The following is a 22,770-nucleotide window of genomic DNA, read 5'->3' as shown; positions in this document are numbered from 1 at the left end:
AGCAAACAGATTACGATGATAGGAGTGATGACAGGGGTTAACCAGGTAAGCATGGGATGCCACCAGCTTAGGGACAAGACTCCTGTATTTTGCTTTTTACAGAGGTCTTCCTGGAGGTGGTGGAGAGTGTTGATGTTCTCCTCTACTAGACCTGATTCGTTGATGTAATAGCAGCATTCTTCCTGGAGAAAAATACAGGTACCTCCTTTTTCCGCCATTTGTAGGTCAAGGGCCTGTCGGTTTTGGAGAGTTACCTGGGCTAGTGACATGATTTGTCACTGGAGGGAGGCCAGAGAGGCGGCTGATGCTTCAATGGCCACACGGAGCTTGTCTTCCAGTTGGGCAGCTGAAGTGACACTGTAGCCTATCGCTCCACTTCCTATTCCAGCGGCTACTAAAGATGATGCTAAAGAGAGGCCGACTACTACTGGGAGTAAGACAGCTCGTTTGTTTTGGCGAACAGGGGGAGGTGTAAGGAGGGATAGGAACTTGGCTTGCCTATATACATTTAACAGTGGGACTAGAGTAACAGGTAAGCAAGGGGAGGGAAGGGAGGCATTTATAACCTTGGTTAGGGTCCCATTACACCAAAAGTATTCTCTTGGAGGCACATAAAGAGTGGATCTTACTTTTGCAGTTGTGTTGCAGCTGGAGCTGTTGGTTGTTCCCTACCAGAGAAAGAGACCTTGGGAGTGTGACTTGAACAGCGGGATACCCGTTAGGGTGGTGTCAGGTCCCGTAGATGATCGTGACAGGTTGAACCCGGTCCAGAAGGGAACTGCGGCTAAGGGGGGTTTGTTAAGGGAGGCACATAAAAAGCAATTAGGGAAGTTCATGGCTTCGACTAGCCAAGAGAAAGGTTGGGGGTTGTTGCACCTTCATTATCACCCTTATCACCACTGTCATTACTACAACCTTTATCATTATCACCTTCAGCATCATCACCTTTACCATCACTACCATTACCATCATCACCATTACCATATCCTTCCTTATGATCATCACTTTCACCATCACCATTACCTCCATTATCACCTTAACCCTTTACCATCACTTTCATCATCACCTTCATCATACCTTTATCATTACTACTTTCATTACCACCACCATTATTTTAACAGTCACTTTCATCTCGAGGGCCTGAGTTGGTTAGTTATGGTGGCCTCATTCTGTAGGTCCATTGGGGAGGCGACATGCCTCGAGGGTGGCTGAATCTGTGACTACTGCATAGGCCACTTTTAGTCGCCCTTCGGCTGTCACTATTGAACTCCCCCCACTTTACATAAAAGGTAAGGTCTGGGCTAGAGAGAGGAAGGTTAGACAGGCCCTCCCGAGGTGTAACAAATGTATCCATTAGTTTAGGACAGGAATGGGCTGGGGAGAGGGAATGAGATGGAAGAGGAAACAAAGTAGCCGAGTTGAGTAGAGAATAAGTGGGATGAAGGCTGACTGAAGGATTTTCAAAGTGAAAGTAAGACTCAGAGTGTAGAGGAATGGTGAAGAAGGACTGAGACCTGGGAAGGTATGCTAGGCCCTGAGTAGGAAGGAATAGTTAGCTCCCATATCCACTAAGAAGGAAATAGACCTACCCCCTACCTGTGGCTTTACTCTGGGCTCGGCAAAGATGATGGGGGTCCTTGAGTCCGGGCTGCGTCAGTCATCCAGAAGGCCGAGAAATTCAGGCAAAGGAATTGCTTCCTGTGGACTGGCCTGCTCCTCACATAGAGGTGCAGGGAGTGGGCCTGTGTGCCAGGATGGGCAATTAACCTTCCAGTGTCCAGTCTGTTTGTTTGCAGTTTGGGCAGGGTCCGGGAGGTGGACGAGGACAGGGGCACTGCCAGGCCCAATGTCCCTCTTAACCACATCTGAAACAGGGCCCGGGCCGGGCCCTTGGAGCATTTTGGAGGGGTTTCGATGGACCTCCCCCACTGGATGTTCGGTGGGCTGCCGGCCTCAGGGCTGCTACAAGAGCTCGGGCTGCTGTAAAGACCTAGTCCCCCTTGTCTGGGGTGAGGATGGAGGATAGGATTACATATGTGTTTGATAGATTGGAGAGGGAGAAGGGAACATGCACTCAGACAATGCTCTCTACTCTGGCCACCTCGCAGAGGGGGCAAAGGGGGGATGTTTCGTCGTTAGGAGCACAGCGTGAGCGGGTGTGAGCACTAACAGGAGAGGCCAGGTTGGGATTAGGAGGTGGAGGAGCTGAAGGGGGTTGAGGTCTGTCATAGGGCGGAGGATTACTGGGTCAGGCAAGCAGAGAGGAGAGTTCCTCAGGCACGTTGGGGTCAGAAAAGGAAGAGGAGGGTGGAGAGGCTAAGGGCGAAGAAGAGGTTTCTTTGGCTGGGAGCACCTGGGCAGTGGTGCAAGAGGAACAGAGGGTGGGGAGGGAATGAAGATACCAGAAAGCCTGCATGGTTACAATGATTCTAATCAGGAAGAAAACCAAAAGAGACAGGGCTAAGGCTATTTGCCACATGGGTAAATTAGAGGGTACAATAAACACAGCACCACATATGCAATGATGATAAGCAGAAAACAAAAAGGGTTAGGACTGTCTGCCACAAGGCAAAATTAGAGGTTACAATAAAGACAGTACCACATACAAGACTGACGGTCGGTGCCCCCCAGATGGGAGACCAGTCTGATGCCTTCCCGGCCACGTCTCCTAAGGGATGTTTCAGGGGCGTCTTGGCTAAGGTGTACCCATATAATCTCTGGGCCTGGTCACCTCAGAACTTTTCAGTCCAGAGGTGAATCACCGTTATGCCTTATGATGTCCCCGTGGAACCGCGGGTTCAGGCCCACACAAGCCCCGTAGCTGTTAGGCCGTGGGACTACACATACTCACTCACTCACTTGCATCAGGATTAAGAAGAGAAAAAGAAAGATAGAGTTAAGAGTAGAAAGTGGCTGCCATCTTAGGGGCGGGGAACGGCCGCCATTTTGAGAGGGAGAGAGAAAAGAGAGAGAGGGAGAAAGTAACTGAAAATACAGTTTATTAATTAATGGGAGGCTTTATGCCAATGGGCTAGTTCAAAATAAATAAAGATTTTGGTGGCATAAGCTGGGGGGTTTGGCTCTGCCATGAGGCAGGCTGCTTAAACGGGGCTTCTGAGTAGCCACACCTCAGTCGCTGATGAGGGTTCAGAAAAGTGGGGACATCTCCCTCAAATTCCTGACCCTAAAACACCCCTCACAGGGAGAGAACAAGAGTGTAGGGACGTCTCCTCTTACACTCAGATCCTAAGCCGGAGTCCCGGACTCGCGGCAGGAATCCCTGACACTGCGCAGCGGTTTCGGACAGGGACTCCTCGAGAACAGCGGGTGGGGTGGTGGGTAACAGAAGTCTTACCTTGTGGTGAAACGGCAGCTCCCTAGTCCGGCTCTGTGTGGAGGAGTCAGTTTCCCCCAGTAGGGGTCTTACAACCTCTCCCAGGATTTGGCACCATTTGTAAGGTTTGTTCTTGTCAAGTTTAAAGGGAAGAAACTGAGGCCAGCACAAGAAGATCCAATGCGAAGAGTTTATTCAGGCTCCCAGGTGAGGTTCTGCAGTCTGACAGGAGCAGGCAGGAGAAGTCGCACGGACTCCTCTCAAACATGGGGTTTTATAGGGAGTGGAGGCGTTTGATTGGTTGTGCCCAAGGTAAGTGGGGCCTGGATGGGACAAAATGGTAGGCAGGGAGTGGGGCCCGGATGGGACAAAATGGTATTGGGTAGGTCCTGGTGGGGCTTTTTTCCAGGCTCCCGGTGGGGTGGGCAGTGTGTCCGAGCTCCCAGTGAGGGAAGGGGCTGTGTTTGAGCTCCGGGAGAGGGAAGGGATGTGTCCAAGCTCCCAGCGAGGGAAGGGGATGTGTCCAAGCTCCCAGCGAGGCAACCGGTCTTACACCGGGATCTGCCTGATTTCCTGTGCGGCAACCCACTGTGCCGGCTGAAACAGCTGCGTGGTGATTCGTGGTGCTTTTTTGCCCGGGAATCTCCTGGCCTGGCTCCCTGTTTCAGTCCCCTTTTTATCAGTTGAATTTGTGACTCTGTCTCCCAAGAGCTCCAATTGCCAGCTAAAACAGTGCCTGGACCCATGTATTTTGTGTGGAGACCCACTGCACTGGTGACCCTTGGGGCTCCTCCGCCTGGGAATCTCCTGGTCTGTGGGCAATAAAAATCAATCTGGAAGTGCGGTGTCCACTCACCCTCTGCCATGAGTGTACCTATGCAACAATCTTGCATGTTCTTCACATGCACCCCAAAACCTAAAATGCAATTTAAAAAAAAACCTCAATATATCTGGTAAATACATTTTTTTCTCTCTCCCCCATTTCTAATCAGTAACCATGGTTTCTTTTACTTCCACCAGATTTTTTAGATATATGCTCCTTTTCACCAATGCCTTTGCTTTTTTTCAGGTTCTCATTTCTGCTTTGAATTTTGCAACTGATTTCTCAGCCAGTAGTCTCCTTTCCTCAGTGTACCCAGTTTAACCCAGTTTTCGGGAAGTAATACTTTGATCATAAAAACTTCACTTATACTCCTTCCTCCAGGAAGTGGAGCTTGATTCAGCTCTCCACACCACCTCTTCAACAGCCAACCCTTGACTACATTTAAAAACTTATTTCTAATGAACAGAGTATGGGAATGGAAAAATAGTAACTTTACAGTGGAGTGATCTGGTAGACACTGCCTTCATCAAACAATTGAAGTTAATACCACCAGTGATGTTATGTTGGTATCATGTACTCTCTAACAGGATGTGAGAGAAAGATATTTTGCTTCTATGGTACTCCTTTCCAAAACCCACAACCTCAGTCTAAAAAAGAGGAAATTCTACATTAAGGATGTGATTCAAAATTCTCAAAGTTTTGAAAAACTGAGAAACTGCCACAGGCCAGAGGAGACTAAGGAGGCATGATGATTAAAAGTGTTATGGCATCCTGTATTGGATGCGGGAATATAAAAAGACATTAATAATTTACCAGTGCTATTTTTCTGGTTTTGACACGTGTGCCATGATTGCTGTATGAAATGTTAACATTAGGGGCAAATGAGTCAAGGTATATGAGCACTCAGTAGTATCATGCAAACTTATTCCAATGTAAAAACAAAAGTTTATTTAAAAAATCTCTGGTTCTTGATTCTCAAATATAGTTGTGTATAAGAACTATTAAAAGAACTTTTCAAAAACATGTATTTCAGGGCTATATCCTTGGAGATATTGATTCTGTTGGCCTGAACAGAGTTGAAAAAGCTGTACATTTTAAAAACACTCTTCAAAAATATTCTGATATGCTGCTAGGTTTGTGAATAACAGTTCCACAGAATTAAACAGAGTAGATTGCAAACTATCCCAGAAATCTGTGGGCAACTTGAGCCTTTAAGCACTCACATTCTTTCCTCATAACCGGAAAATAAATTCATCTTTGCTTAGCTCACAGGGCTTTCCAGAAGTCTTAGATTTTGCTTCACGTGTTACTCACCCATTATCTTTACTATTTCTCTGTCTCTCTCTCTCTGTCTGTCTCTCTTTCTCTCTCTCTCTCTCTCTCTCTCCTCTCTTTTCTTTTCCGTCTCTCTGGAAGGAAACACAAATTAAGATATATAGATTGTCAAATAGTGAATTTCCAGCCCATTCTAAACTTACTCTTTCATAGTGAGAAACCAGTACTTCTAATGAGACAAGAGCCTAGTTTAAACAGACCAGATGTTTGAAAATAAAATTTTTATTTACTCCCAGTTTGTGGGTTCATTAAAGTACTGGTAAGTAAGTATTGTCTATCTTACGTGTTTTAATAAATAGATAAGAATAAAATAAGCTGACCTTTAATTGATTTTAGGAAAATAGAAGGTGCTCTTGACTTAAGATAATACATAGTCCCTTGATAGGTTAAATAGTGCTTTGTTTTTTAAAAATTAAAATAGCAAAGCTTTCCACATATTTTATTTGATTTAATCCTCAGAGTAGTCCTGTGAAATAGGTAGTTTTCAACTCCACTTCATAAATGAGAAGATTTGGGCACAGAGAAGTTAATTTGCCCAAGGTCATACAGCTAGTAAGTACTGAGGCCAGGTTTACATCCTGGGATGTTGATACTCAGGGACTACTTTCTGATCCACTGCAATGTACTGCTGCCCTATAGAAATATGCTTGGCACAACTTTAAAGTAGCGAAAAGAATTTGTTACTCCAGCTAGATCCAGACTGCTCTAAACACTAAAATGGTAAAATTGGTGTGCATGGCTGTATACCATTTGCACAACAGTTAACTTTAGATTTCTAACATATTTTTCCATAGTTTATACTTTTTTACAAAATATGACCAATGTTGTGTGTGTGTTTGTGTCATTTTTTCTGTCAAGGCTCTTTGGTATGCTACATTTGTTTCTTATATACTAAGCAGCTAGTTCCGAGATTCTCCAAGGCTAGGAAGATCTGGGATCCAACACAGTATGCTGTGAGTGTTAGGTGTCTGGAGGTAGAGAGTAACATTTTAAAAAGCAGTAACTTCTTTTTAAAATGTCAAGAAGGTCAGGTAGAAATCATCACAGGCTGACATCAACTAACCCTCTAACCCAAGGTCTCTACGCAACTAATTACACTAACCTCAAGTCTCTACAAAATGACTGGGTAGGTTTGCTTGTAATGTGTTCTCAGTGAATTTCACAAAACAAATAACTAAAACAAGCCTGTATTGTCACTTCTGGAAAACTCCAGTCTATTACAATGAAGAGAAAGCACCTGTTTAAAAATATTCTGGGTGATAAATCACAGAAGGTTGCATTAATCAAGGCAGCCTAAAGTTGATAAGTGCAATTATGGATTTGTCACCCTAGGGAAATATCTTGATCAAGCCTCCTCAAACCCCAGCATAAACATCCCTGCAAACCTCAAATTCTTGCCCAACGACGGCCGCGCCTAATTTAGGGACTTTGCACATCTTATCCTTAGGGTATTGAAAGCCTTCTGGCAGAGCCTTATTCAATATCCACAGTAATGAAACCTTGTTCTGGTGAGATCTATTAACGGTGTAATGATGGAGTACCCCTACTACCAATTGGCAGCAGTCTTCACACATCAAAAGTGAAGAGAAACAAAAAGCAAAACTTGGGTCCTGTCTTCTGTTTTCATATATTACAGGAATTTTACATAAATTAATAGATAGAAATTAGCTGGATCTCACCATTCAAAGAGATGACTACATTTACCTTAGTTGATTGTTTTTAAATGTTATAAAATAGAATTTTTAAGGCAATGTCATAATTCAAAAAAGTATAAAAAATATATTTAAGATCAAAATGTGAAGAATTAAGCAATTATTGCATATTATTTTTAAATAGCGAATTTTTCACTGGTAGTTGATACCAGTTATTAGGTGTGGTGTCATCAACAAAACATTTTCTTTTTTTCTACATAAACAAAATTTGGAAATTTTGTTTGGATGCTGAAATATGCAGAGCTTCTAAATTCTGATGTTAATTAACTAACTTCATTTTAAGGGCTATGTCTGCTCCTTTCCACCAAAGTTTATTGTGCACATTGCAGGCTACACTGTTTTCATTCCTTCTGATATGAAACCACGTATCATCAGCTCCTTCTCCCATGTTTTTGTCTTGTCATCATAGACCTCATAGATCTCACATGGTATTGCTGCTTGGCATTGTTGATTAATACTTTGTGTGTGCATCCCATATCATCCTATCACTTTCTAATAACTGGTAAGTCCCTTTGGTATAGGAATTATCACACTCTTGTATTTTCAAAGTTCTTATTCCATCTTATACTCAATTTACATTTGATAAGCAATAAAGTTTTTTAAAAAATGGTGCCACTTGTGAATAATTGAATAATATGGAATTCTAAATTATAAGATGTAACGTTTCCAGGAAGGGATGCCATTATAGGAGAGAAAAGCTTTCTTTCCTCACCCTTCACTAGGTTCATGGCTGAGATCCCTATAATAAAGGACAGATTAACAAAAGAAAAGCATACAAATTTATCTGATAGAAGTTTTATGTGACATAGGCAACATCAGAAATGAAGACCCAAAGGAACAGAGATAAGCTATATTTTTATGCTCAGATTTGAGGAAGAGCGGGCAGTTGTGTACAAGTGTGGACTAAAGGGAGTGTGATCTAACAGTAATATACTGGGAGTAACAAACAGCAAGGCCTGTTTGTCCAGATTCTTGGCATCTCTGTATGACATTTGTCTTCTCAAGGTATCAGGAAGGACACTTGTCATAAGAGAGTCTTTGGAGAGAAGGCGGGGGCGGGGGGAAGATCAGAAAGTGATGTTCCTAGTTTTTATGGCTTGCTTCAGGGGTGAAAGGTGAGGGGAAGATGACAGTGGCTTTCCAACTTGTGCTGTTTTCTCAATTTCCAAAGTAGCATACTTCGGAGTAGTATCTTCCTGCATCCTCATCACCAGAATGTTTATAAATTTAACATACAACAAAGGTTAAAATTTCAATTAAGCAGGAAAGAATGATTAATAAATGATATCAGCAAACTGCTATCTGTCTAATCTGTCTAGAAAAAAGTTCTATATAATTTTTTAAATGCTAGATTAAATTAAGTATCTAAATAGAAAAAAAATAATCTTAGAGGACATGTAAGTGATAATATTGACAACATAGGATCAGGGGAAACTTTTACCCCAGGCAGAATATACAAACATTTTTAAAGGAAAGATAGACTTATATGAGTAAATTGAATTTGGAACTTCTGCCAGACACCCCAAAATAGGAAGTAAATGACAGACTTTTGTAATAAAACCAAAACAACTCCACATATCTGTATTGAACAAAGGGTTATGATCCGCATTTAAAAACTTAAAAGAAACAATTTCATAGAAAATAAGTAAAAACTAAACCCATGTAAATAAACCTTGTCAAAAATGCTCAAATACATAGTAGCAAGAAACATTTAAATTAAAGCAACAGTGCTATATCATTTTATCCCCATCAAAACTTAAGTAGTGCTGCCAGGAATACTTAGAGAAGAGGGTACATTTTATCTAGTAATGTGAATAATTACAGCCTTCTTGCAAAAAAAAATTGATAACATCTGTTAAAATCAAGACTACATATACTCTAATCCCTGTATGGAATTCCTGGGAATAGCTTTCATAAAAACAAAAACATCAGTAAATAAAAATATTCATACATGAATGTTTATTGCTGCATTGGTAAGGATAATGAAAACACCAAAAATAATGAATCAGAGCATATACTAGTTGACTTAGAGGGGTTTTCCCTAGACATTATTATTAATTTATTATTATTATTATTTTGGTTTTTTGTGGGGACAGGATATCTCTCTGTCACCTAGGTTGGAGGGCAGTGGTACAATCACGGCTCACTGCAGTCTCAGTCATCTGGACTCAAGTGATCCCCCAACTTTAGCCTCCTGAATAGCTAGAACTACATGTGCATGCCACCATGTCTATCTAATTTTATTTTTATTATTTTTATTTTTTTGTAGAGACAGTTGCACTATGTTGCTCAGCCTGGTCTCAAGTTTCTGGCCTCAAGCAATCCTCCTACCTGGGCTTCCCAAAGTGCTGAGATTATAGGCATCAGCTACCATACCCAGTCATGTCCTAGGTATTGTTGATTAAAAAATGTAGAATGAAGAAAAGTAGCCATGACATGATCCTGTATTTGTAAAAGAAGGACATAACTTCTTATATTTATAGATATTATAAGTAATGTTGGATAGATGTATGTTTAATGTAATGATATGAATATGAACAACTATAACTGGATATGTAGTAGGTTATTTACATGGGACATTGTTCCCTGGGAAGAACATGAGAAGGAAAACAGAGAGGAATACATAAAAAAAATGTTGTATCTCCAAAACCAACAACATATGTCCAAGTGTTGCAGAATGAACATGGAGGAGGTTTCTAAGTGAAGATGAGTGTCTGGTAGCGGCTGATGAAAAGGGGATGCCATTTACATAATTATGTAAAATTATGTATATATGTATATTTATAGAGTTTAATGAAATATAGTGAATTTGGTCATTCTATAAAATGTCTCATCAGTGTCTTCATTAAATCACCAGTGGTTTCATTAACTGGTCACTCTAACTCATTAGTCCATCCTTCTCCTGAGTAGGAATAAAAGAAAGCTAAGAGTTCGGCCTAATCATTTTGATCTTTTTAATGCAAAGAAGAAGAGGCACCTTGAATGATAACCTCCTAGACACAGCATAATACAGTAGAAATAAACTGGGCATTGGAAGCAGACTTACTAAGGCTCAAAACCTAATCTAGTCACTAAATAGTTGTATGACCTTGGACAAGTTGCTTAATAATTCTTGCCTTCAGCTTATTCATCTATAAAATGGAGAGAAGGAAGCCTATGGGAAGGACTGTATGGGAAGGACTGTGCTATTTACTGAATTATATGATGTGTACGAACATGCCTAGCATAGTGCTTGGCATAGTGCAGGACTCAGAAGGTTACACCACAATCAGTCCATATAATTTAGGCACCTGGATAGGTTGGGAGCCAGAAAAAATCATGTAGTGCTGAACTTAGTGGATATATTTGATGTGGAAGACATTTGAAAAATGATTATGCATAATTAGTCACTTCCATTCCCTGTAACATCAAGGTGCAATAAATAATCTTGGAACTGTCTGCATAGGACTTAGGTTTGCACAGTGGGATCTCTTCTCGCCTTGGTTGAGTTGCCCAGCCTGTTCTGAGTTGTTTTTATGTATTGTATAGACAGAACATGCTTTCAGATACACCAAGTTGTCCTTTACAAAGAAAGAATTTATGAAGTCCTGTGGTTTTCATTTCATGAAAAGTGGAAGTAATTTTTTTTTAGATCATTCAGCTAAGATTATAGGTGCTTTTCCCTAATAGAATTTTCTTCTTATATATTGGCCTCATTTTTAAGAAAATAGGTTTACTTGTACACTAAATGCATCCAGAAAAACTGGAGGCTTTGCTAGGTAGGAGCCAGATAAATAAGATAGCACGGAATTTAGTGGATATTTTTTATGTAGAAAGCTCTAAGAGACGTGATTATGCACAATTCATTTTTGAATGAAAACTTTCAATTACTCTGTAAACTATAAAAGCTAACATTTGGGGACATTTAAAAATATTATTACAAAGTTTAAATTTTCTGAACACGGAGAGGAGTTTAGTGGCACCTTTATGTATGTATCCTATTTGATTTTAATTTATTCTATTTTAAAATTTTGCTATAATTCATAATTCAGACACCTTTATGATGTTCAGTTTTTCCACTTAGAGGATCGTATCTACTCGTGGAATTTTAATAGTGCCTTCTAGGATCTTTTAGTCTACTGTAAATCATCAGTTAATCCAGTAACTTTCTTTTCTCTGCTTGCAATTATGATTTTCCTGTGCTGTCATAGCTCCCAATTTGAAAAAGCTCCTTCTTTATATTTCTGTAATAACCTTACAGTTTCAAAAATCTTTAAGCAACTCCTACAGAGCAACACTTACTGAACCAAAGAACTTGATAAGGCAACATCTAAAACAAATACTTTCTACCAAAACTAACCCTGACAATTCACAAAATCAATCTTTATTTCCTCATTTCATTTCACCATTTTTGGTAAAACAAATTAATCTACTCTGAATGGCCCTGTATGGCTAGGACAGGCTGATTAGCTCAGATTGCTACCTTAGACCAATACTGAATTGCTTGCTGTATACAAAAGAAAGCTTATTTATTCCTGGACCATATGTGCTTGCTTGTTTATTTCTGCATGTCAAACTCCTGCAAGGTGTTTGGTTCTTCTAAATGGCTGTCCAGTTTGATTTTAGGAAGCTGTTCTAAAATTCAGCTTTCAGAATAGGCTTCATGCATTCTATCTTTTAAAAATGTACATGAATTCCTTTATATGATGTTTTTCAAATTACAAAATGTATGCTTCTTTGTTGTAACAGGTGAAATAATATATGAGAATGTGATTAAAATGCCAATTATCACATCCTTTTCACTCCCATTTTCATAAGATTACCAAGTTTACTCTTCTATTGCTCACACAAGTGAATAAAAGCATTTAAGTGAAAAAGATGGAGTTTTTGGTTGGTTGATTCATTATTTTATTTTCAAATAGTAGAATAATATACACATTTCATTTTAGCTTGCTTTTGCTTTTCTTCACTTCGTACATCATGGATAACCCTATATACCAGGAGATATTCATGTATGTTTTTCCTACTTTAATACATACACATAAACAAAATTTTATGGAAACAAATAATATAAGCTGGTTTGATTTTTTTAGAATAACATTCTTTTTTTGTTTAGATTTATGTCTCTTAATATGGCAATTACCTAACACATCCTTCACCCTTTATTGTATTTTCCAGCTTTATTGAGGTATAATTGAAAACTCAAAAATATATTTAAGGTGTATAATGTGATGTTTTGATATGCATATGCATTGAGAAATTGTTACCACAATCAAGCTAATTAATAAATCTAGCATTTCACACTTATCTTTTTTGTGTGGTGAAAATACTTAAGATCTATATTCTTAGCAAACTTTAAATGTGCAATACGTTATTATGAAATATAGCCACCATGCTGTACTTCTCCCTTAATCTTTATACAAATTTTGCCTGTTTTTTTTATCTCTACCTATGTGCAATGATAAGCACCTAATATTTGAATAATTATGCCAAAGATTTCTTACTGCTTTAAACAATGCCTCATTGTCTGAATTTCCAATTAATGTAATATGCCAGATGGCAATTAAATCACTCAAGAAATGAAACTGTCTCCCCTAGATTTTGCATGACCAGCTTGCTAGTCTCCACATAGTACAGGTGCTTGATTAGAATCTCAGAGGTGAAACCTGAATGAGCTATTAAGATAACAAGAGGTCTGATAGCTTGAATCCCATGTACTTTTCAAGCTGCTTGATATGGAGGCCATGGTCTATGTTTTTTCTCCAAGGAATATCATGCTTATGAATTATACATAGGGTCAGCTCAGATCAGTGAAAGGTTAACCTATGGGTATACCAATCCTAAGAAAATGGTTTACCTCACAAAATATTTATATTTCCTTTAGGTATTCTGAATATCTTTTTCTGAAGTTTTCTCTCATCTTCACATATGCTAAATGCAGGCATCTGTAATTGCAGAGGATACTGTGTTGTGCACTAACAGTTAGCCCTCTTCAGGAATTGTGTCAGCCAGGAGAGCCACTTTGACCATGGCCATCCCCCTCACAGGTTTAAAGGGCCAGCCTTCTCACCCTAAAGCAGGGCCACTCTGAAGAATCATCTGGTATTCAAAACTTCACACAGGACCAGCTGACACTTCCAATGAGACCACACTGTACCTCAAATTCTCCAGCAGCCCAATCTTCCTTCATTTTTATTCTTCCATCTGACAGTACTTATATACAAAATTAAACTCATCTTTTCCCCTAAGCGGCCTCCTTGAACTTTGTTTTAAAAAAAACATCTTTTATCTAAACTTGAAATCTCTTGTCTTGAAAAGTTTATTTTCCCTTATGTCTTATGCCTGTCAATTAACAGGTTTTTCACATTTATTCCTCCACAATGTCTCTCACTGTGGTGCTTCCTTTCTTTTCCCCATTTGGATTTTTATTGCTACACCTAGACAGTTGTAATAACAGGCTTCGCTATCTCCAGATGTGCCCCTTTCTTTTATTTTGCATTCTACAACCAAGAATTTTTGGGGAACAAATTTTAAATTATATAATACAGTACCTGACCAAAAGCATCAGACATGCTAAGTGGTCATTAGTTCTCTTCACTAGTATTTCCAGTTCTCCTTCCTCTAAGCATACTTTTTCCTCTTCTGTGAGATTAGGTATAATCATGTAATTTGCTTTGGTCAATGAAATGTGAGTAGAATAGATATCACTTCTAGATGCTAGCCTCTAAAAGCCTTAGACCTTTGGTGCTACTAAAAGAATATATCATAGACTGGTTAATTTATGAAGAACAGAAATTATTTTCAAACAGTTCTGGAGGCTAGAAAGTCCAAGATCAAGGCACCAGCAAGTCTGATGTCTGAGGAGGAACTTCTTCTTGCTATATCTGCACGTGGTAGAAGGGTGAACCTTGTGTCCTCACATGGGGTAAGGCAGAATGGCAAAATAGGGGAATGGACTAGCCCCTGCACGTCCTGATCCCTTCATGAATATGGAACTGGCATGGCCTAATCACCTCCTAAAAGGCCTCACCTCTTAATACTGTCATATTGAGGATTAAGTTTCAACATAAATTTTGGAGGGAACAAAAACATTCAAACCATAGCAGAACTTGTGTGTGCATATCTTTTTCCTGTCCCACTTCCATGGTGACATTTTAGATGGTGGAAACATTTTTGATGGTTCAGGCTGTATCTCTGATTGAGGACAACATGTAGCAAGAATCATCAAAAACCTTTTATTTTAGGAACTAAGATTTTTGTTTTAAACCTCATCATAACTTAGTCTATCCTGTGTGATACAGGTTGTTAATTAGCAATTGGGATAAAATAGAATCTTTTGAGGTTTTTGTTCAAAATCCTCTTTCTGGTTCTAACCCAACTTTCCAAGTCTATCTTCCACTTTTTAATTAAATAGGTCTCTTTGTTGTTTCTCTCTACAACTTAGAGTTACTTTTGAGCATGTTTTTCTACTGCTTGGAATTTCCAACCCATTTTCCTTTCCTAATTAAATTATTTGCTGCCTTCAAGTCAAGCTTAATCCTGCTTTTACATGAAGGTTGACATGAGTACCCTAAAGGCCAGAGAGTTTGAAATCATGTGACCTTTTAAGTTGTATGATAGCATGCGAACTTCCATCTTACTACTAAATGCCTGTCTCTAAGTGGAGGATAGAACATGATTCCCCCTGCTCTGCCCCAGCCCCTCAGAAAAGAGTATTACTATATTCTAAAATATTATTTCGAAATTATCTGAATTCTTATATTACTATTCACTAGGAAATGATGTGTACATTCTTCTATCTTAAAGTAACATACATGACCATCACCTAAATGCTTTGTATCAATAACACTAGCTAAAAAATAAATAAATAAAAGAATGACACTAGCTCAGTGATGTATAATTATTATGAAATGTTATACATTTTAATATTTACACAGAAAGCTCTTGTACTATACATTTAATATTATGGTGACTCAATAATATGCCAAAGAACCATTATTAATTATTTATATTAGATAGAAAATTATATTTCTGTACGATAATGTCTGTTTCTTATCTACGTTTTCATTAAAATTTTTTTTAAATCTTAACCATCTCATTTTTTTATTATCATCTTTGTTGGCAGTAATATTGATTTTTACTTTTTATGTGTAGGCAAAATCTTAGGTAATCTTATGGTATTTAAAGTTAAAAAATACTTAAATGTCCAATTTCAATCAACTTTAGTTGAAACTGAGGGACAGCATCAAAGACATGTCCTGCTGATGAAATACAAAATTTGTAATTTAAAAATCAGTATACAAGTAATGTCTATATATATTAAATAATATTCTTTGAATTAGCATATATATATATATATATATATGCATACATGTGTGTATATATGTACAGATGGAGGGTGCATGGTAACTTCTGTTTTCTGCTCCAAATACTTTCTTGGATTGATATACTTGGAATAAATCCTTATGGTCATTAATTTTTATTGAAAGTAAGAATTTAGAGTTTTTATTCTTAGATGTTAACACCATTTTTTTAAAACTTTCTTTAAATTGCTAAAACTGGTTTATTTTAGAGCCTTTGAGTATCCATTCAACAAATATTTATTGAGCACCTATTAAGTGCAAAGTACTATGCAAGTCACCATCGTTACAATGACAAATAAAAAATAGTCTTTAGCTTCAAACTACTCACATGCTAATGTGATCTTTAGTGACTGAAGGAATTTCACCCTTTGCTCTAGTTATCATGTGATTTCTGGAATACTTTCCAGACTTAGAAAATTTTTTCTAAATTCTGTTTATGAAGAAGCTGAACTCTACTTTTGCCCACTGTGGATGATTGTGACGTAACAGAAATAGTACTGAACTTTGGATAAATAGATTAAAATTTGCATTCTGGTTTAGCTCCCTAAGCTATCATCTTTTGTAAAACAATTAAACTCTCAGAGTGTATTTTACTCTTAAAAATATTATAGTATTTATTTCATAGGTTGTATAGGGGATTGAAAATTAAAAGCTGTGAAAATAGCATGTATGTATTACTAAGAAGTTTCTGACAATCTCTATACTAAGTGGCTTCTTGTATTAGTCCATTCTCACATTGTTATAAAAAAAATACCTAAGACTGGGTAATTTACAAGTAAAGAGGTTTAATTGATTCATGATTCCAGAGGCTATATGGGAAGCATAGCAGAATCTGCTTCTGGGGAGACCTCAGGGAGCTTTTAATCATGGCAGAAAGCAAAGCTAGAGCAGGCATATTCACGTGGCCAGAGCAGTAGGAAGAGAGAGGAGGAGGAGGTGCTACACATTTAAACAACCAGATCTCAAGAGAACTCTTTCAGGAGAGCAGCACCAAAGGGATGGTGCTCAACCATTCATGAAGGATCCACCCCCATGATCCAATCACCTCTAACCAGGCCTAACTTCTAATACTGGAGATTACAATTGAAATTGAGATTTGGTTGGGAGGCCGAGGCCCGTGGATCACGAGGTCAAGAGATCAAGACCATCCTGGTCAACATGGTGAAACCCCGTCTCTACTAAAAATACAAAAAATTAGCTAGGCATGGTGGTGCGTGCCTGTAATCCCAGCTACTCAGGAGGCTGAGTCAGGAAGAATTGCCCTGAACCCAGGAGGCGGAGGTTGCAGTGAGCCGAGATCGCGCCATTGCACTCCAGCCTGGGTAACGAGCAAAACTCCGTCTCAAAAAAAAAAAAAAAAAAAAAAAAAAAAGAGAGATTTGGGTGGGGGCATGGATTCAAACCCTATCACTTCTTTTTCTCTTGAGTTCTGTGGAAGAATAATCATACTAGGCCAGCATCACTGCCAGAAATTTTTAGCTGAAATTTATCACCTTTTTCATAATCCTTATCATCATTTTCATCATCATCATTCTAGTAACAATTTCATCATGCTTTCTATATACCATGCAATAAACAAGGCTATATGTTTAGATCAGTGTTTCTCAACTTTAGCTGTATATTACAATAATATGGGTAGCTTTTGAAAAACTGAAAGCCCAGGTTATATTCCAGATTAATTATATTCCAGAATCTCTAGGGAAGGGACGCAGCCAACATTACTTGCTAAAGTTCCCCAGGTGATTTCAATTAGGTTGAGAACAACTGTTTTGATTAATCATCTAATTAAAACTTTATAAAGTCTCTACAAATAGAGATGTTCATGTCTATTTTGTGCATAGGAAACTTAGGCTTAGCAAAATCAAAAGCCTTATTCAATGTCACATGCCTAGTCTGTGGCAAAGTTTGGATTAAAACCCAGGTCTCTCTGGTTTTAGGGTCTATGTTCTACTTCCTATGTTCTGTTAATATAATGTCAACTCTCTTTTGCCTGAACTCCACAATAGAAGGTCTAAGATGAGAGGATTCTGAGTTCAACTAAGTCTCACAATTTTAGGATTTTCTTTGCTTAATATGGTATGTTTTACTGTAAACAGGGATTAACATTTTAACTTAATTGAGGTGTCAGGAAAGTTTAGGAATAAAAATGTTCCTATTCGAGATAAGAAAGCAAGGAGCCTCATTATCAGATATAAATAATGGGAATAATGATTCAATGTTATGTGAAAAAATGTAGGCAGAGGTGAAAAGGCATGAAAAATAAGTTGTTTGCTTTTAGAAAGCAAGTAAGGATGCTGAACTTTATAATTTCTCTGGAATATGTTTTTATTTCTTTACATTCAAATTGAATGGTAGACTGATAAGGAACATAAAACTATAAAGTGAATGGAATACAATGCAAAAAAATATCTGTGCAATCTAGAGTCATAAAACGCTTTAACAAAAATCCAAAAGCATAAAGGTGAAAAATTATCTTGATTATGTCAAATTAAGGCTTTTTGGTTCACCAAAGAACATCAAGGGCAAAGATAAAGATAAAACCAAGGAATAATAACAAGTACGTAGGAATAAATTTAACAAAAGATGTTAAGACCACCATAGCAAAATTATAAAACTGTATTAAAAATATGAAAGACTTAAACAGGGAGCTATACCATGAATATAATATATCTTAATATCTTAGAAATGTTAGTTTTTCTCAAATTGATTCATAGATTTAAATCAAATCATGTTAAAATCTAAAAATAATGAAACTTGATCACATTTGTAATATGTATATAGAAGATTAAAAGGAAAAATTGCCAGAAGAATTCTGAGAGAGTATACATGAAGGAGGGACTTATTATTTAGATAACAAGACTGTTTGTAAAGCTGTGCTAATTAAGATAGTGTGATACTATTGCAGAGACAGAAAGTTTGACTAACAAAATAACACAGAGCTCAGAGGTAGACCCACACATGTGTGGAACTCATACAGGAGAGGTGTATCATGTCTGAAAAGTAAGTAGGAAAGAACTTGAATAAATAAAGCTGGGAAAATAGTATACACATGAAAAAATTGAAATCCTACCTCTCATGATATGTGAAAATCTACTTCATACTTTAAATCCCTGGATTTAAAGAAAAATATAGGTGACTTCTAAACTTTAAGGGAGGGAAATGTTTATAAAACAGAGAAAAAACTTTGAGGGAAATGTTTATAAAACAGAGAAAAATTGTCCATAAAAGGAAGAATTAATAACTGCAACTTTTCCACATAAAATCTTTTGGTTATAAACTAAAAGCTTGAAGAAAATGAAAAAACATTTCAAAGTAGGAGCATGTATTTACAATATACACTATTGTTAAATAAATGGTATCAAAAAGGCTTGAAGTATTCCTATGCCAATAAGAACTCAAAAAATCCAAGAAAATGTGGGCAAGATATTTCACCAAAGAGAAAACGTATGTGTTCAATAAAACACAAAGTAACAATCCCTGATGATCAGGGAAATATACAATAAGAATCTAATAGGATATATTTTTTATACCCATTCAACTGGCAAAAATTATAAATTCTGACAATACCAAATGTTGGAACGGTTGTGTATTCACAGTACCTTTTATACACAACTGTTTGGAGAACAAATTGATGCAATGATTTAGAAAACAGTTTGGCATTAACACAGCAGAACATTTACCTACCCCATGACTCAGTAATTCTGTGCTTTAGGTAAAAAAAAAAAAAGAAATCTAGTATTGTGCACATGTTTAACCAAAGACATGTAAATATCTGTAGTGGCACAACTCACAATAGCAAAAACTGAAAAAACAAAAAAGCACATAAACACGGTAAATGTGGTATATTCATATTCACACCCAATAGAATAACATATAGTGATCAAAAATGAATGAAATACAGTGATAAAAAATTATGAATTAATCTTAGCATTATTGTAATGCAATAATTAACTGAAAAGTTAATTCTCAAAGAATTACATGATGTTTATTATCCTTTTATCAAGATAAAAATAATTTAAAATTACTCTATTCACAGTAAATATATATAAACAGTAAAAATATAGAAAATAGGAAATACATATATGAGTAAATGCACACACACATGCATAAAGTTTATATATATAAACTTCAGAAGCAATAATACTATCTAAACAGGAAAGTTGAGGAATGATGGAAAGAGTCAGGATAACTGCTACCTAATTTAAGAAAGGTGTTGGTGATTAGTACTGTAAAATTAGATGTAGATTATCTAGTTCATAGATTTTGTTTGGGGCTTGAGGTTTTCCAGGTGGTTATTATGTAATCAAAATTAATAAATGAGTGGAAGAAAGCAAGCAGGACATGCATAAACTGGACCCCTTCCTTACACCTTATACAAAAATTAACTCAAGGTGTACTAAAGACTTAAATGTAAAACCCAAAACCATAAAAATCCTAGAAGAAAACCTAGGCAATACCATTCAGGACATAGGCATGGGCAAAGACTTCATGAGGAAACAGCCAAAAGCAATTGCAATAAAAGTCCAAATTGACAATGGGATCTAATTAAACTAAAGAGCCCCTGCACAGCAAAAGAAACTATCATCAGAGTGAACAGGCAACTTACAGAATGGGAGAAAATTTTTGCAATCTACCCATTTGACAAAGGTCTACTATCAAGAATTTACAAGGAACTTAAACAAATTTACAAGAAAAAAAAAACCCCATCAAAAAGTGAGCAGAGGATATGAACAGACACTTCTCAAAAGAATACACTTACATGGCCAACAAACATATAAAAAAAGACCCAACATCACTGATCATTAGAGAAATGCACATCAATACCATAATGAGACAACACCTCACGCCAGTCAGAATGGCGATTATTAAAAAGTCAAGAAACAATACATGCTGGCGAGGATGTGGAGAAATAGGAAGACTTTTACTCTGTTGATGGGAATGTAAAATAGTTCAACCATTGTGGAAGACAGTATGGTGATTCCTCAAGAATCTAGAACCAGAAATACCATTTGACTCAGCAATCCCATTATGGGGTGTGTGTGTGTGTGTGTGTGTGTGTATATATATATATATCCCCAAAGGATTATAAATCATTCTACTATAAAGGCACATGCACATATATGTTTACTGCAGCACTATTTACAAAAGCAATGTCATGGAACCAACCCAAATGCCCATCAGTGGTAGACTGGATAAAGAAAATGTGGCACATATACACCATCGAATACTATGCAGCTATAAAAAGGAATGAGATCATGTCCTTTGCAGGGACATGGATGAAGCTGGAAGTCATCATTCTCAGCAAACTAACACAGGAAGAGAAAACCAAGCACCATATGTTCTCACTCATAAGTAGGAGTTGAACAATGAAAACACACGGACACAAGGAGGGGACCAACACATACCAGGGCTTGTTGGTTTTGTGGGGCGAGGTGGGGGTACTCAGAAGACGGACCAGTAGGTGCAGCAAAGCAACATGGCACATGTATACCTATGTAACAAAGCTTCAGGCTCTGCACATGTATCCTGGAACTTAAAGGAATTAAATTAATTAATTAATTAATTACAAAACCAAAAAAACTCATAAACACGAAGAAGGAAACAACAAATAACAGACATGGGGATCTACTTGAGTGGGGAGGCTGGGAGCAGGGAGAGGAGCAGAAAAGGTAACTATTGAATACTGGGATTAATACCTCGGTGATGACATAATCTGTACAACAAACCTCCATGACACATGTAACAAACCTTCACATGTACCCCCGAACCTAAATTAAAAATAATAAATAAATAAATAAAAGATCATGAGTAACCCAATGCTGTGTATTTGCAGTCTAAGGAAAAACATTAAAATTCAATCAACAAGTATCTCTAGATTATACAGAAATGGAGACTATATGTAATTTGTTACATAACTCAGCCTAAATTTACTTTCTTTTTGCAATTAGGCAATTCAAATTACTTGGAAACATCAAATCTCAGTGGTTCATCCCACTCTACACAATGTCTCCTCCTAATTTATCCTAATTTTTTGCATCAGAAAATCATGCCTGTTATAACCATACTTAACAAAACTAAGCACTGAGTTTCAACATTTATGCCACTACAGAATTTTCTAGAGGCGAACACTGCCCCGGTCTTGACACAATCACCACCCTACCAGCATCCCTGAGCTACATTTAATTCCCCAGATTTCCTGGCTAGATTTTATTCTAAACTGTTTAATTGATACAATACGTTCCCTTCCCCTACACTTGCCTAAGTCCTTTATATCCTGTCATTTTCAACTTAGGTGTCACCTGAGAAACCTTCTTTGTTCTCCCTACCACCTACTACTGCTTGGGCTAAATTTATCTCTCTGTGCTATATATGTCTCTATATATACAGAATCTAGAAGATTAAATGTTTGCCAGTGTTTTTTTTTTCTATTCAACTGTGAGCTCCTGGAAGGCAAAAATCTATGGTTCGTTTACTTTGTATCTCCTTAATCTGACTCCATATCGGACACCTATATTTTCTTCATTTATAAGTGCATTTCCTTCTATGCAACTTTAAGTGAAATAAATGCCCTATTTCTTATAATTTTGTGTTACACCATGTTACAACTTAAAAAATATTTACAGTTGTGTTTATTGGGTGAATATTAAGTTCTGCAAATCATTTATGTTTCGACAGTTGACTGTCAACTCCACCTTAGTCAGAGACACATGTGTCATAGCTATGGCTACTATTTTATCTAACAGCAAGGCTACCCATTTCACTAGAAAGGAGCTCATTTTCCAATCAGACATAATGAACACTTAAGGAAAGACTGTACTTGAAAGAAAACGTTGCTTCACAGAGTTATGTCAACCCATTGACCATACGTAAATATTTACATAGACACTTTTTCTGCCTCTCTTGTCAATAAGTGTGTTTTTGCTTTATATTTTTGGAACCATGATTTAGAATTGCTTTAAGATATTAATTAGTAATATAATGTACCCTACTGTCATTATATCTTATAATCTCAATCAGGTAAAAACAACCAAAACTTCCAGAGACAGTAACCATGCCCTAAGAATGACTGGTGTTGGGGTTCATCTCTTCTGTATTAGCACATGATGACAGTATAAGAATCCTAGAAAATCTAGACTGCTCTTTTTTAAAAATCCTTGAGCTTATTTTTTTTTTATTTACTGAAAGAAATAGTTTATTCACTGCTAATTATTTCTGCCATGGATA

General features: G+C 37.3%; 1 long non-coding RNA gene across 1 annotated transcript in view; it reads right to left on the bottom strand.

The window, feature by feature from the left end:
• Positions 1 to 3,349: 3,349 nt before the first annotated feature.
• Positions 3,350 to 22,770, bottom strand: part of LOC135275889 (uncharacterized) — a 59,173-nt gene continuing 39,752 nt past the window's right edge. Inside the window, exons 2-4 of the long non-coding RNA XR_010343470.1 lie at positions 5,472 to 5,566; positions 4,191 to 4,250; positions 3,350 to 3,556 (exon numbers count right to left, since the gene is read on the bottom strand). This is a non-coding gene — a long non-coding RNA (uncharacterized LOC135275889). The remainder of the gene's footprint in view (positions 3,557 to 4,190; positions 4,251 to 5,471; positions 5,567 to 22,770) is intronic.

Source organism: Aotus nancymaae, unplaced genomic scaffold (genome assembly GCF_030222135.1).
Source record: "Aotus nancymaae isolate 86718 unplaced genomic scaffold, 86718_ANA_hifiasm-v0.15.2.pri h1tg000019l, whole genome shotgun sequence".
NCBI lineage: Eukaryota > Metazoa > Chordata > Mammalia > Primates > Aotidae > Aotus > Aotus nancymaae.
The sequence above is the reverse complement of the archived record's forward strand: the minus strand, read 5'-3'. Positions and strand labels throughout refer to the sequence as shown.